Source organism: Macaca fascicularis, chromosome 15, assembly GCF_037993035.2.
Source record: "Macaca fascicularis isolate 582-1 chromosome 15, T2T-MFA8v1.1".
NCBI lineage: Eukaryota > Metazoa > Chordata > Mammalia > Primates > Cercopithecidae > Macaca > Macaca fascicularis.
This window is the reverse complement of record NC_088389.1, coordinates 86,273,080-86,290,737: the sequence shown is the minus strand read 5'-3', so window position 1 is coordinate 86,290,737 and position 17,658 is coordinate 86,273,080. Positions and strand designations below refer to the sequence as shown.

General features: G+C 36.8%; 1 long non-coding RNA gene across 2 annotated transcripts in view; it reads right to left on the bottom strand.

Annotated features, from left to right (window-relative positions):
* The window catches only part of LOC102121679 (uncharacterized), a 28,987-nt gene extending 11,578 nt beyond the window's left edge, over positions 1-17,409 (bottom strand). The window contains exons 1-2 of one of the 2 annotated variants that reach the window (XR_284728.5): positions 17,234-17,409; positions 3,319-3,387 (exon numbers count right to left, since the gene is read on the bottom strand). This is a non-coding gene — a long non-coding RNA (uncharacterized lncRNA). The remainder of the gene's footprint in view (positions 1-3,318; positions 3,388-17,233) is intronic. The other variant, XR_006692663.3, reaches the window with a different exon arrangement.
* Positions 17,410-17,658: the final 249 nt, after the last annotated feature.

Here is a 17,658-nt window from a genome sequence, read left to right as displayed (position 1 = left end):
ATGAAGGCAGAAATAAAGATGTTCTTTGAAACCAATGAGAACAAAGATACAGCATACCAGAATCTCTGGGACACATTTAAAGCAGTGTGTAGAGGGAAATTTATAGCACTAAATGCCCACAAGAGAAAGCAGGAAAGATCTAAAATTGACACCCTAACATTACAATTAAAAGAACTAGAGAAGCAAGAGCAAACACATTCAAAACCTAGCCGAAGGCAAGAAATAACTAAAATCAGAGCAGAACTGAAGGATATAGAGACACAAAAAACCCTTCAAAAAAATCAATGAATCCAGGAGCTGGTTTTTTGAAAATATCAACAAAATTGATAGACCGCTAGCAAGACTGATAAAGAAGAAAAGAGAGAAGAATCAAATAGACGCAATAAAAAACGATAAAGAGGATATCACCACCGACCCCATAGAAATACAAACTACCATCAGAGAATACTATAAACACCTCTACTCAAATAAACTGGAAAACCTAGAAGAAATGGATAAATTCTTGGACATATACACTCTCCCAAGACTAAACCAGGAAGAAGTTGCATCCCTGAATAGACCAATAGCAGGCTCTGAAATTGATGCAATAATTAATAGCCTACCAAGCAAAAAACGTCCAAGGTCGGATGGATTCACAGTCGAATTCTACCAGAGGTACAAGGAGGAGCTCGTACCATTCCTTCTGAAACTATTCCAATCAATAGAAAAAGAGGGAATCCTTCCTAACTCATTTTATGAGGCCAACATCATCCTGATACCAAAGCCTGGCAGAGACACACACACACACAAAAGAGAATTTTAGACCAATATCCCTGATGAATATTGATGCAAAAATCCTCAATAAAATACTTGCAAACTGAATCCATCAGCACATCAAAAAGCTTATCCACCTTGATCAAGTGGCTTCATCCCTAGGATGCAAGGCTGGTTCAACATATGCAAATCAATAAACGTATTCCAGCATATAAACGGAACCAAAGACAAAAACCACATGATTATCTCAATAGATGCAGAAAAGGCTTTTGACAAAATTCAACAGCCCTTCATGCTAAAAACTCTCAATAACCTTGGTATTGATGGGGCGTATCTCAAAATAATAAGAGCTATTTATGACAAACCCACAGCCAATATCATACTGAATGGGCAAAAACTGGAAGCATTCCCTTTGAAAACTGGCACAAGACAGGGATGCCCTCTCTCACCACTCCTATTCAACATAGTGTTGGAAGTTTTGGCCAGGGCAATCAGGCAGGAGAAATAAATAAAGGGTATTCAATTAGGAAAAGAGGAAGTAAAACTGTCCCTGTTTGCAGATGAAATGATTGCATATTTAGAAAACCCCATTGTCTCAGCCCAAAATCTCCTTAAGCTGATAAGAAACTTCAGCAAAGTCTCAGGATACAAAATCAATGGTCAAAAATCACAAGCATTCTTATACACCAATAACAGACAAACAGAGAGCCAAATCATGAGTGAACTCCCATTCACAATTGCTTCAAAGAGAATAAAATACCCTAGGAATCCAACTTACAAAGGATGTGAAGGACCTCTTCAAGGAGAACTACAAATCACTGCTCAATGAAATAAAAGAGGAAACAAACAAATGGAAGAACATTCCATGCTCATGGATAGGAAGAATCAATACCGTGAAAATGGCCATACTGCCCAAGGTAATTTGTAGATTCAATGCCATCCCCATTAAGCTACCAATGACATTCGTCACAGAATTGGAAAAAACTACTTTAAAGTTCATATGGAACCAAAAAAAGAGCCCGCATTGCCAAGACAATCCTAAGCCAAAAAACAAAGCTGGAGGCAACACGCTACCTGACTTCAAACTATACTACAAGGCTACAGTAACCAAAACAGCATGGTACTGGTACCAAAATAGAGATATAGACCAATGGAACAAAACAGAGCCCTCAGAAATAATACCACACATCTACAGCCATCTGATCTTTGACAAACCTGAGAGAAACAAGAAATGGGGAAAGGATTCCCTATTTAATAAATGGTGCTGGGAAAATTGGCTAGCCATATGCAGAAAGATGAAACTGGATCCCTTCCTTACACCTTATATGAAAATTAATTCAAGATGGATTAGAGACTTAAATGTTAGACCTAAAACCATAAAAACCCTAGAAGAAAACTTATGCAATACCATTCAGGACATAGGCATGGGCAAGGACTTCATGTCTAAAACACCAAAAGCAATGGCAACAAAAGCCAAAATTGACAAATGGGATCTAATTAAACTAAAGAGCTTCTGCACAGCAAAAGAAACTACCATCAGAGTGAACAGGCAACCTACAGAACGGGAGGAAATGTTTGCAATCTACTCATCTGACAAAGGGCTAATATCCAGAATTTACAAATAACTCAAACAAATTTACAAGAGAAAAACAAACAACCCCATCAAAAAGTGGGCAAAAGATATAAACAGACACTTCTCAAAAGAAGACATTCATGCAGCCAAGAGACATCTGAAAAAATGCTCATCATCACTATCCATCAGAAAAATGCAAATCAAAACCACAATGAGATACCATCTCACACCAGTTAGAATGATGATCATTAAAAAGTCAGGAAACAACAGGTACTGGAGAGGATGTGGAGAAATAGGAACACTTTTATAATGTTGCTGGGAGTGTAAATTAGTTCAGCCATTGTGGAAGACATTGTGGCGATTCCTCAAGGATCTAGAACTAGAAATACCATTTGACCCAGTCATCCCATTACTGGGTATATACCCAAAGGATGATACATCATGCTGCTATAAAGACACATGCACACATGTTTACTGCGGCACTATTCACAATAGCAAAGACTTGGAACCAACCCAAATGTGCACCAATGACAGACTGGATTAAGAAAATGTTGCACATATACACCGTGGATTACTATGCAGCCATAAAAAATGATGAGTTCATGTCCTTTGTAGGGACATGGATGCAGCTGGAAACCATCATTCTCAGCAAACTATCGCAAGAACAGAAAACCAAACACCGCATGTTCTCACTCATAGGTGGGAACCGAACAATGAGAACACTTGGACACAGGAAGGGGAGCATCACACACCGGGGTCTGTTGCGGGGTAGGGGGATGGGGGAGGGATAGTATTAGGAGATATACCTAATGTAAATGATGAGTTAATGGGTGCAGCACACCAACATGGCACATGTATACATATGTAACAAACCTGCACGTTGTGCACATGTACCCTAGAACTTAAAGTATACTAAATAAATAAATAAATAAATAAATAATTATGTCAGAAACTAAAACTTGATGTTTGGGAAAACACACCCCCACACTCACTAGAAAATCCAAGTTTCACAAGACAGTTATTCCAAAGAGAAAACCGGCAAATCAGCAGGTTGTGGATACCTGTGGAGAAAAGAAAATTAGCTATAGTTAGGCATGTATAAATACGGTTCCAAACTGTGAATGGAAAAATTTGAAGCGTGATATCACCAACAATCGCAAAGGAAAACGTTCTATTTCTGATATTTCCCTTGCTTCTCCTTATTTTCCTCAAACTCTTGAATGCTGACCTGGAAATATCAAATCTGATGAACCCATTATCCCAAAGGGAAGAGTTGAGGTGGGACATTATAATAAGAATTGACATTATATATTGAGAACTTAATATGGCAGCCTGTGTTCCAAGTGCATTTATAATTTCACTTATTTGGAAAATGTACTTGTGTTAACCAAAAGATTGGAAAATACAGAAGAATATATCATAAGAATGATTATTGAGAGTATTGAAATGAGAATAAAATATAAATATATATATATTATACAAAAGTACATAAAAATCACATTTGAAAGTTTAAGTACATAATTCACCAATTAATAATAATTAATAATAAGCCTAATATAAAATTGAAGATAAGCTGTCAAAAATCATAATGTAGGGAATTGTGGAAGAAAAACTAAACATGCTCAGTATCTCCTTTTGCATAGTAGAATTCAGTTTACATTGTTTCATTTTTCCATTTTTATTTTATTTTTTAGTATGCTCACCATGGAAATTTAGATTGAAATGATTATAAGAACAAAGTTTAAAAGAAAAACCCTGAAAAGGTAGAAGATAAAGGTAAGACAAAGTAAACATAAAAGATGAAAATATAAATAAAACACAGAAATGAGGCGATTTTAATAAATCTGAAGGAAAAATTTATATTAAAATACAGAGGCTGTTAGACTGATTGAAAAAATTAAAGCACATTTTATTTACAAAAGAACTATATGAAATAAAAACATTACAAATGTAAAATTTTAAAAATAAAAAAATACCAATTATTCGTTTAAAAGAAAAGGAGGAAAAGCATAGGTTATAGGTGTAAAAACAGAAAAAAAAAACATCAAGTTAAAAACTAAGTGAAATTAATGAGAGTCATTTTCAATTTTTCAAAATATATACTTCATAATGAAAATATCATTATGATTATCTATATTAAAATAGTCATCTCTACATACACACACAAATAATATAAGATAGTTTTTAAATGCTAAAATAGTTTCAAAAACTATTTTAAAAATTAAAATAGTTTTAAAGGCCATACAAATGGAAAGGAGAGCAATAGTTACAACTTCTCATACCTCTTAGTATGATGTTAATTTATAATGATTTCTAATTTACTAAAAGTGGAACTGAACCTTTAAATACCTAAGAAACATGAATAAGAATTCATCAAATCAGCCCATAGGGAAAAAAATCAATATGTTCCCCGAAGAACAATCTATGAAGGCTATATTCTCTGAACAACATTTATTGATATGTGAAATAAATAACATTTTAATAGATAAACCAAAACACAATTTCATTGAAAAAGTAAAACCGGGAAGTCCACATTTCTAAATTATTCTTTTGAAAAACTAGAAGCTGTAATTACAGACTGCTGAGACATGTAAAAATATTTGCAGACATATCAAAATTTATAGGGTGCTGGCAAAACTATATGAAGACAAATTGATGGCCACAGATATATTTATTGTTAAATAAGAAAAATTAAAATGTCTCACCCAAGGCCCTCCTATAATCCTATTTTACTTCCCTTGTCCACAATTCATACGTATAATTGATTCTGTTGTTATTCATGTTAATTATGTTTTATAAAGTTGCGGTAAACACTGAATTAGCAAATGCCAAACGATTGTCCCTAGGGCAAATACTGGGTTACCTTCTTGGGAGTTTCCGATCACAGTATTTTTGTAGGCTGATAAATACATACCCTTGTTTTATGTGTGTTTCTGTTTAAAGTCACCTTATTTAACACATAGCGTTGATTCATTAACATAGAACTTAATGCCAACGTCACTATAACTCATCCCTGAAGGAAGTTCATGCAACATGCATTTTCTCCATAAGGTACATCATAGCCTTCTGAGCTTAGGAACACTAGACAGTACTTTAGCACCACATTTCGGGGCCATTTTAAACAGCAAAATTACCAATGAAAATGCAGAAAAAAAATGTAGCACTAAATAAACTCCAAAAAGGTCAATGGTTTATAGTATCACAGCTGAAATAAAAAGGCAGAGCATCATTTTGTTCAACCTTAAGTGGGGAATGTATGCAGTAAGAATGAATTTTTTTGCTGCTCTGAGCATGTCCATGAATGACCATGAAAGAACCATGAATATGGATCTTAAAGTTACAAATAAATTTTAGCTTGCAAGCAGATTCACGAACATGGAATCCATGCACACCAAGGATAGACCGTATTTGTATGTTATCTGAAGAAATGTATATGTATTTGAAATTGTATGCTCAATATGTTTCCAACTTTATAATAAAAGATATTTCTTGGAAGGATATACTGATGATTTAAGAAAAATAGTCAATATTAAAAATATGATTTCAGGAAAAGATAATCTGAGTGTTCTAATTGTAAATTTCTTCAAAAATGCCTTCTGTTAACTAGAGAGTACCCCAATGTAATTATTAATGGCCAATACTACCTATTAGGGAACGAATGGTTATGTTCCCGACAAAACTAATATGCTGAAATGTAATTCCCAATGTGATGGTATTTAGAGGTGGAGCCTTTTGGAGGTAATTAGGTAGGTCATGAGGGTAGAGCCCTCTTGAACCAGATTAATATTTTTATAAGAAGAGACAGAGTTTTTTTCCTCTTTCTGTCATATGAGAATATAAGAAGCTGACGGCCTGCAACTGGGAAAAGGACCTGTACCAGAATCAGACATGCTGGCACCCTGATCTCAGATTTCTAGTCTCCAGAACTGTGAAAAGTAAATTTCTGTTCTTTCTAAGCTTCCCTGTCCACAGTGCCTTGTTCCAGCAGCCTGAAGTAAGGCACTGCCTCAAGTATTTAGAGGCCACCTGCGTCTGAGCACAATCAAAAAATGAAGTTAATGCCTCCCTAAAATTTCAAAGCAAATCAGGGTATCAGTATAATCTAATTAATAAAAGTTAATTCAGGCTCAAGTTTATGTAGATGTGACCTGTTTGACAAGAGTAAAATTTAATTATAAAAATTTCCCAGGATTATCTGTCAAAAAATCCATTCGAGTCTAGTACATGGAGTTTTGGGGAAAAAATAGATGGTTAAATATTAGAATAAGCCCCTTTTCCAAACCGTAATAAAGTTCTGTCTTCAGGACGGCAGTATCATAAAGAGGAGCCAGTTTCATTGTCAATGCATCTCTCCTTCTAAGAAGGCTTTACTTTTAGAGAATAAACGCAAGCCAAGAAAATTCTCTTCTTCCTTAAATCCCTGTACTTGCTGACACCCCTCCCCTCAGTAGCCACAGATATACTATCCCTTTTCTCCCAACCCCACTTTAATGATAAACGGTGTTGTCTTTAATTTGCAAGTTAAACTTAATTCAGCACCTATACACATCCTAATTAAGTCAGGAAATGTAATGTGTCCTTACAACTGTGGGGCTGAGAAACTGATTTGATAGCTTAAAGTATAACAGCATGGGTGTCTGCGAGAATGAACCAACTCACTGCCTTCACCTCAGCCCTGATGACTATGCCTTGTTTTTATTTCTGGTTTACTTCCTCAGTTTCTGCCTATAACTACAGGTTCATTCTGGGACTAATCCTTTGCTCTGGATCTCAGATGTCTGACATCTACATTGCTCTTGCCAGGCACATCTTCCTGAGGAGTACTCTTTTTAGGTCTAGCCACTCTGTGGAATGCTGCCAGTCAGCTGACACCAACTATCATTGCTACTTGAAGGTACTGAATGCCCATTCTGTTGACCCATTTGAAATTCCATAGGAAAACAAAGCTGGCCTGACACAAGTCTTTGAACAATAATAATCTCCCCTCTTCAGGGCCTAGGCCAACAGGTAATTCAGCTCTCTATTCACATGTCCCCTTCTATAATTCTACCATATTCTCTTTTCCCACTATTCCAGTGTTATAATCCAATTCAACTTCAATTGGCGTACCTATTTTAAGCAAGAAGTTATGGTAAGATGCCGCTTCAGAGACTGAGCAGAGATCAACTGTAAGACAGCAGACCTGCCAAGAACATTGTCACCATAAACCTGTAGAGATATTTAATTCAAACTATCCCAAACCTATGAAATAACGGCAATTACATTTATCCTCTCACCTGGGATGCTTAAAGGCTTTACTTGCTGCTTTAAAAAAAAATGAGTTATTCCAATAAAAAGTGTTTAGTAAGTTCAAAGGATCAATCTTACTGTAAAGAAATTCTCAAGCCAATTTGTAAATCCTTTTAAACTAAAAGTCAAGAATTATTTTACAATGAGTTCTTTATTGAAGCAAAATTCATCTTTTTATATTTTCTATGGTCTGCCAATTTCCTTCAATATTAATTTTATTCTTCTGAACAAAAAACTTATAACACATTCCCCCCCAATGACAAATCATTACATTTAGGAAAAGGAAATGTTGCCTTTCAATTTTACTATTGAATGTTTCTCTCTCCACTTTAAATATATGAGCATATTAGGAGAATTAGGTAAAAAATCCTCAATTTAATTCTATAAATAATTTAATTTAATTTAATTTAACTGATACATTTGGAGGATCTTTATTTTCTCTTTATTTTAAACTAAAAGGAATTGTTTCTAGTAAGTATGAAGTGGTAACAGGAGAATTCCAAATGTCAAATTTGTTTGGTCTTTATTATGTGAATAGATTTTTCCAATGCTTACATTAAATTTAATTTAATAACATTTTCTCCTTCCACTTATAGCATTTTTCTATACTTCACATATATCAATTTTATTTAATCAGGCAAGATCTAAGCTGTCATTTCAAAGGCAAAATTTTCACAACCAAATATCTCTTTCTCTAGCATGGAAATATTTCTTTCCCAAAGATTTGCTGTTTCTGTTTGACAATTCTAAGCATTAACAATGTTCAGATTTATGTCACCCAGCAGACTTCTACAGGGAGAGCCTGAGTTTTTTTTTTTTTTTTTAAAGACAAAAACTGAAGTACAAAGAAGATTAACCACTGAGGAAAATGAGAGCCTTTTCAATAGTAGAACTGTTGGCTGAAACACTTTGGGTAGAAGTGTTTGGGTAGAAAATAACATTTTCCCAAGATGCTGTGATATTTTGTGCTAATATTTCACACCTAAGGTGTTGTTTTCGTCATGCAGAGGCAGCAATCGGTTGGAAAATAGACAAAACACAAACTAACACGCTTTTATTTTTTTTTTTACTCTTAAGACTTAAGCTAATTTGCTACATGGTGATTGATGCTTTAATCAGGATTCTTGGGTTTGAAAATTAATCATTTCATCAACAGAATGTAGAATTTATTTGGATGGAAAAATGCTATAAATCACAAGAAGCAGCACTGGAACATTTAGACATTCTGAAATTATTAATTGTCTAAAGAAGCCTCTGTCCACCTTTCCTTTGGAGTCTTTCCTGCTAAAGCTCAAATCCATTAATTAGTAGCATTAATTAGTAGCTACATTGCTCTGAGTAAATTAGTTAACTTCTCTAGCCTTTTTGTCTTTATACCTTAAAATGCAATATTAAAATTCCTGAAGTGACTCCTCCTCTTGTTAGCAGGAGCAGAACAGTTCTTTGCAAAGGGTCATGAACACAGGGAGGCCTATTCATTGAGAGCCATTATTACAGCAGTCTGCCATGTAGCCCCAAAGAGTCCAGACCGTAGTGCCATCTTGGGATAAAGTTCGACCAGAAAGCAGAAGGCGGCAAAGGAAAGGGTAGGGAGGCAATAGATATACATTTTCTAATCTCCTCTATATGAATAGAATTCCCAGAGGAATTAAGTACCTAAGAAACATTAATTGGTTAAAACTATTCAGTTAATAGATTGAATTGAATGTCAAGAGTGAGAATAGAGCTTCAGGTCAATATACTATCAGAATTTCTGGAAAGAGACTTCCTCCCAGAGCATCCACACAGAGATATCCCACCATAGGGCAGCTGCAACAAAGTCAAACCAGCAGTGCAGCACACGTTTATTTTGTCAGAGCACCTTGATTTCCTATATAATCTTGAAGCTGTCCACTGGGTTATATGTGCCCTAGAGAAGGATGCCAGTAAGGTAACTGATTTTGCTTTGTAGTGAAGATATCCATGGAGAGTTGATGAAGTGTATGTGTGTGTCAGGAGGAAATGGGGTGCATTGAGGCCCTTTAACCAAAGATCAGACAGCTTCAGTCTGAGTCACACACAGCGTCAGCAAGACAAAAATGGGCTCCCATTCAATGGATTGTTATGACTCTGCTGAGAAATGCCAACTCTGGGTAAACTACCAGCAGGGCTATAAGAATCCAAATGAATCTTCAAGAACCTCATGAGCAGGTCCCAAGCCCCCTTCGTTCCAACTACTACTGAGCATATAATGTCCCTGGCTTGCCCCTACATATAGGCCACCAGAAGAGACTGAGAAAGAGAGAGAAGATCCAAAGTACTTCACATTTTCCCCAGAGACTGGGTTCCTAAATAAACTATTTAAATGTTAGGGTTAAACTGAGATAACTTTCCCAAATAGACATAATTTAGTTTCCTCTTGGCTCCTTCCCATTTTCTAGTAATAAGGAAGTTTTATAAAGAAGGGCAGATCAGTTTTAAGAAAACTAAGTACATATTTTTGCACTTCTAAATGTAATATCAAAAATTAAGTTGGCCCCATTATAGTTCTCTTCCAGTGTGGTTATAACAATTAAGTGAAATTAATTAACAAGTAAATGAAACATGTGGTGTCTAGCACAGCATCCGTGAGGTACAGGTCATTCAATTCATGATGGTAGCTTCTGTAATTATAAGATGTCTAGAAAGGTAGGCTCTCAGGTCAGTCGGGGTGGCTCACACCTATAATACCAGCACTTTGTGAGTCCAAGATGGGCAGATCACTTGAGGTCAGGAGTTCAAGACCGGCCTGGCCAACATGGTGAAACCCCGTTTCTACTAAACATACAAAAATTAGCCAGGCATGGTGGCGCATGCCTATAGTCCCAGCTACTCAGGATGCTGAAGCAGGAGAATCGCTTGAACCTAGGAGGCAGAGGTTGCAGTGAGCCAAGATTGTGCCACTATACTCCAGCCTGGACAATGGGAACCAGAAAGGTAAGCTGTCAGACCCCTTTGTTTAGACTTCCTTGTACTTTGTAAGGAGCTCATCTCTCCGACCTGACTGTTACATAGTTGCAATGTGACTGCCTCATACTTATGGTACTGCCTATGGACCACATCATGCAATGGCACTGTGCTGGTACAGGAAGGAATTATATGTAGAACCTTGATAAAAGAGTCTGGTGGCTATTAAATGGATTACTAAATGTTGTTTTTAAATCTGTATATGTTTTTCATGTTGAACTATGAGGGCGATATGAATGGGCATATAAGAAAATTGGTAAACTCTCAGAAATTCTCGGGACCCTGAAGAAGATGAACCCACATCACCACCACCTCAAGCATGTCTTCCATGAGACACAGAAGAAACTTGAGAAGCCACAATAAGCAAATATACTGAGTACTGATACTGATGCACTTGGTATGCATCACAGGCAACTGTAATTTTTGGTAGATTGATGTGACAGTGTTCATGTTAAACAATCCGGTTATACTTCACATTAGTCCCAGGAGGTAGGTATGGCCCATCAGTATTCTCTATGGCAAAAATAAAATGTACCTCTAACCTGTCTCACAACTGCTTCCTGATTCTTCCGTGTTCCACCATGATTCATGAAGGAATGCTGGTGGACCCACAGCCTTGAGGGCCCATGGGTGCATAAGAGATGACTGTAATACATCTCTGGGGAATGGTGTGGGAGGCTTATTAGGCAAACCCATTGTGTAAAAGTAGTGACAATAATTGTTTTTATATTGCAATATAAAGAGTATAACGGAGCATAACAGATTTTGTATCCTCGATTTGTTTTGGAAACTGAATAACTGCTGCTAGATTTTGTTATTTTAAGTATGCTTTTTGGAAGAATAATTTAAAAGTATAAAGGATTTCGACTGTAAAAATGATTGCTTCTTCCTGTAATCTGCTTCCTACAACACTCAGAGTCAGCAAGAAGAGTCACTGTGACCACAACAAAGCAGGAAAGCCCCCTTAAGCAGATTATAAGTACTTTTCATAATTAAGTTATTCTGAAACGAAGCACCATACTATCTTACCCCTATTCACTGGAGCTCAGTAACCACACGAATCTGGCCTGGTGGCTGCACATGTGGCATGCCAAACCTCCCACTAAAGTTTTAAAGTACACCCTATGTGCTAATAGTCCTATGATTATTAAGTTGGGTTTTCAAATATCTGAACCTAGAAAGAAGCTGTCTTGGGAAGAGAGAATCAAGTACCTAATTTATGCAAAGGACATCTTCCCTTCTAAATTAGTTAATTAATTAATGTGATATATATTTTGTAGCAGATCTAATGGTGCTAATGTAACCCTGATTAGTTTGAGCCAATCAATGCATGGCATTTCCCTGACAACTGTTATGGGTCTAGGAATGGGCAAAAAATTTAAGTAGTCTCAGTCCAGCTGAATAGAAGGATTTGCTTGGAGAAGAGAACTTGCTAGAAATGCAAATTTTCAGGTCCTGCTTCAGACCTACTATGATGGGTAGTTTTATGTGTCAACTTGACTAGGCCATGGCACCCAGACATTTGGTCAAACTCCAGTCTAGATATTGCTGTGAAGGTATTTTTTTTAATGATTAACATTTAAACACAAGACTTTGATTAAAACAGATTGCCCTCGTAATGGAGGTGGGCCTGATCCAATCAGTTGATGGCCTTAAGAGAAAAACACTGAGCTCTCCCAAGGAAGAAAAAGTTATGCCACAAATTGCCATCAGACTTCAGCTGAAATATCAGCAATTCCCTGGACCTTCAGCATGCCAGTCTTCCCTACACACTTCAGACTTGCTAGCTTCCACAATGTCATAAGCGAATTCCTTAAAAATAATATCTCTCTATATATTTACATATATATGGTAACTATCATGCACATATACATCGTATTTGCTCTGTTTCTCTAGGGAAACAACTAATAGCACAGTTACTAAATTGGAAACTCTGGAGGTGGGGCCCAGAAATCAGTGTTTTAACAAATCAAGCCTTCTAGGAAATTCAGATGTACCTAAAGTTTCAGGTCTACTATATTACTTCATCTTTATTGCATCTCATTGAGAATTCAGTGGGACAAGTTTGAAATTATACCATGGTAGGTTTGCATAGTATCAGTTTAGCTATGATGAAATTGTTTCCCAGAATTCTCTGCATAGCTTCAGGTTAGTGTAGGCCGCAGAGGCAATTTTCATGTAATTTGGAGGGTGGAAGGAGGACAGCAGAATCCTGTTTCATATGCTTTTAAGTTTAGAGCAGGGCACGAGGTATTGTTGCAGCTTACCCACATTGTGGCCTATCTGTTGAACCACCTGCTTGGCATGAGCAATAACCAGGCTCATAGAAATTGCATTATCAGATCCTCCTTATAGTTTTCCAACATCTGGCCCATGTAGAGAGTGGCCAACGTCTCCTGCAGAGCACTCCTGTGATTGAAACTAGAGGCATGTAGGTGTTGAGAAATGGAAGCAGGTTCCAGACAGTGTCATGGGTTCTTGCCCATTCCCATAGGTTCCAGTTTGTCCTTGTTTCTTCAACTTCATATCCTTCTTTCTTTTGCATGTGCAAGCACAACAGTTCCACAAAAACTGTTTAACCTGCTCCCATAATTTAAGCCAAACATCTTTAATACATCCCTTAGCTTCTATTATATCTCTTTCGAATGGTCTGTTTCTCTGATCAAATCTGACAGATACCTAAACAGAACCAGTTACCATTATAGAGACTGTTTTACGTCAAATAAAATCAGAAAGACTTACGTATTTTACTTGTAATAAATTCGCACCCTACATTACCTCAGCTTATGTAGTATATGTTCTGCCCTTAAATGTTTACAGTACAGCATCTTTTGTCTTCCTTAGTCTCTGTTCTGCCCATTACCTTTTACATTCAGATTTTTTTTTTTTCTACAGTGCACTGCTTTTCTTTTCCCATGTTTTGGTCCATTGTTCTTTGTCCGGTTATCTTCAGAGACTGTGAATACTTCTTTCCCTTTCCCTTTATTATAGTGTTTGTTATCCCAAAGATACAGAACTTCCAGTGACCATGACTCCCCTGAGCACTCTCTTTCCTAATAGCATCAATTTATTTTCCCAAGTTTCTTCTACTCTTATCATCTGATCCTCACTTATTTTTATGCCTTCTCTTCTCAATTATGCCACACTTCTATTCTTGTTAAAAAAAAAAAAAAACACATTGAGACCACAGAAAAGACCTCAAATATATACAAAGGGACTTAAACAGCAATGATTTTATAATTGGTTTATAGTCATTTTAAATGACTTCAAATGTTAGTGGAACTTTTGCATTTCACTTAAAGAAATTTTAACGTGTGTGTGTATGTATGTGTACATGTGTGTGTCTGTGTGTGACAGAGTGAGACTTGATAGAGTGCAGTGGCATGATCTTGGCCCACTGCAATCTCTGCCTCATGGTCTCAAGTGATTCTCCGCCTCAGCCTTCTGAGTAGCTGGGACTACAGGCGTCCACAACCACACATCGCTAATTTTTTGTATTTTTTGTAGAGACGGGGTTTCGCCATATTGCCGAGGATGGTCTGAAACACCAGGGCTCAAGTGATCCACCGACCTAAGCCTCTGAAACTGCTGGCATTACGGACGTGAGCCACCGTGCCCAGCCTAACTTTTTATTTCTAATGCATTATCTGGCTTATAATCTAAAATTATTAGTGAATGTCTTTATATTATTTTTAAAAGTACCTACAGTGTACCTTCTACAATTAGAAATCACTATAATACAAGGAGGTTTGCCTATTTAACATGAGTAAGTCAACTGTGGCACAGTTCGTTTATAATACTTAGCCATTATCAGATGTCTGTAAATTAAGTTCCCAGAATTGCTTTTGTCTCGTTTTCATAAGCTCTAGTTTTTTCTACATTTTGTAGCCAGTTTTTACTGGTATTGGTAGATGATCTCTTTTATTACATCTTGTTCTGAAATACTATTATTCTATAAATTATAGTATAGTATGCTCTAGCAAAATGTATTATGCTATATATGCTATATTATACTATTGTACATTATACCACAAAATTACTTATGTTATAATGTAATACTATATTATGCTATCATACACTGTACTGAAAATCAAAGTCAATTTTTTGGCCGAATGACTTAAGGTAATTCATTCCAGTCATTCAGGAAAGCATTAAACTACATAAATAAGAACTGTCCAATTTTTAATAGTTAGTGTAACCCAATCAGTTCACATGCTCAATTATATCACATTCGTGGCTTTAATTTTAAATATCTTGACAGAATTTTTTAAAACCCAGGTTTGAGGGGAAAAAAAAATGCTCATCTTCAATGATAAGGAAAATGAGAGATTTCAGTTACACTAGTGACTGAGTCACTATGTTTGTATGAAAATTAGTCACAAAGATGCTCAAATAACCTTGGTAAATAGTAGATTCAGTACTGATTCATAGACATGAATTACAATTTTGACTTTATTAATAAGAATGTGGTTGATTTACAAAAGATCAATGTAAATTGCCTTAAAAATAATTTCTTTAAATCTAAGAATCCATGATATTGTCCACCCTCCACTACATTTGTCATTTCTATAGTGGAGATACACCTCATATTGTGTGTGCACACACAGACACACAGTAAGTAGTCCTGCTAGGAAATACCTTCCATCATCATTAGAATTCTTTTCACTCTGCCACTTGATTTATTTCAGACCTAACTTAATATCTTGCAGAACCCAGATTTGTAGGTTCAGATGAATGAATTACAGATTCTGATTAGTTTACTTTTATCTCCAAAAAGCCTATCTATGTCATTTCCAAAAGACTCTTTTTCACATTGTACACAGTCATATAGAAATGGTATACGTGGTAAGCCATCCTTAAATCCCCAGTCAAATAAGGAGGAAAGAAATGGTGCCTCAAGGTCTTGGAATGTCATTATGCAGTGCTCAATAATTCCAAGGACATGTGCTTTTCAATGAATACAAATTACTATGGATAAGAAAAGGCTTATGTAGACTAATTGCTTAAACAAACAGCAGTTCTGTATGGTTACAGTAGAAAATTTTAATTACAGTGAGAGAAGAATTTGCAAAAAATATGTTGTTATTTATATTTTGCCTGGAAGGTGCTATTTTATTTAAAAATAAATAAGCTTATTGAGCCTTCTTCTATTTCTATGTGGCTACTTAGGTGTCTGAAACTGTGCTGTGGGTTAGAAGAATTCAGGAAAGTAAAAGAAATAATTACATGATACAACCAAATTCAAAACGAAGCTTTCACTATTGCCTTGGAATTTCACCCTAACTCATCAAATGTGAGGACAATGAGTGACTGACTCCTTCACCTTTTAAGAGAAGCACTAAACATACTCCCAAAAGACTTACTAAGGTGCGGCCACTCTACTCTATCAACAAAACTCCTTCCTCATTCAAAATAAGACAAGGCTAGAGATTCGTTGAGGGAATTTTCTTTGATGACTTGGGAACATTTAAGACTGTCTGAGTTTCTCCCTTTCTTCCTCAAGTGAGCCACAGAGAGAATACAGAGTTCTCTGAAGCAGGCAGATTGGAATCTTATGCCCCAGCAGGATATTTGTAGAGAAATTTGTCAACCTGTTCTTTGCTGTCACAAGAGCACAGTGAAATAATATTTCTGAAAAAAGCTTTCAATATGTCCTTTGGAATTTGTGGAGCATTGAGACTGGTGCTAATGTTTTCCTTTCTCATGGAGAAGTCAGAAAGCAAAAGGCAGGCTGAAGCAGCCTAGATAGGCAGGATGAGGAGAGAGGAAAGGAGTAAGGACAGAGTTTGAAGGGGCAGGTAACTGAGTTTTCCTTTAGACTAAAGAAGCCAGACTGGTAGTACTAAAAGCACTCCACTACAAAGGCTACATTGGTGGGTACGGTGTCACCATACTTGTGCCTTCAAAGAGAAGCAGTGGAGGGAGAAATGAAGGAGATTAACCAGAAAATATGACACAGTCATCAGAAAATAAATTGTGGTGAGGCACGGTGGCTCACACCTATAATCCTAGCACTTAAGGAGGCCAAAGTCGGTGGTGGGGTAGATCCCTGCAGCCCAGGAGATCGAGACCACTGTGGGCAACATAATGAAACTCTTTTTCTACAAATAATACAAAAAGTAGCCAGGCCTGGTGGCATGCACCTGTAGTCCCAGCTACTCAGGAAGCTGAGGTGGGAGAATCACCTGTGCTCAGGAGGTTGAGGCTGCAGTGAGCCCAGACTGTGCCACTTTACTCCAGCTTGAGAGAAAGAGTGAGATCCCATCTCAAAAAAAAAGAAAAGAAAAAGAGAGAGAGAGAGAAAGAAAGAAAGAAAGAAGGAAAGAAAAGAAAAGAGAAAAGAAAAGAAAAGGAATTGTTAGCAGGGAAGGGAGTGGGAGAGTGTTTGCCTAAGAAACCAATAAATGGCATGAAAGACTAGAGTCAGCTTGTTGTTTCCGCTACAAGGAGGGAAGAGAAGGTCGAATTACCATAACATCCATCACATAGCATTTCCTCTAATCACGTGGTCCCTAGACATAGAGCGTGATGCTCGATAGACTAGAACCCACCAAGGAATGGGAGATGAGGAAGAACACAGAGATGACATCAACAACAAAATCAGACCCAGCCTCCCTTCCCATCCCTGCCTACCTTCTCACACCAGGCCTGCTCTGTGGGAAGGAGGAAGGGAGAGATGTGAATTGCATCTGAGATGGAAGTGTGATTAAGTTGGTCCTGGAACTAGATTGAGAAACAGAAGTAGCCAGAGAAGCTGTGGGGTGTGCCTGAAATGCCACCAATCGGAATAGAAGAAGGATCACTGCTCCTGGAAAAAAAGAATAAACAAGGAGGTTGTCTGATGCTGCCCCATCAAGTTCAGTTAACATATTGTCAATTATACCTAAGTGTAACAAAAGTTCCCCAGTGCTCATGACGATGCTGTATAGAAGAAAACAATTGGCCTTTCATGTCTCATTAGGTATCTACAAATACACAAGGCAATTTTGAGCATTTTCCTTCACCATATTTAAGTAATGTATACATGAAAACACACATACACACACATACACACTCAC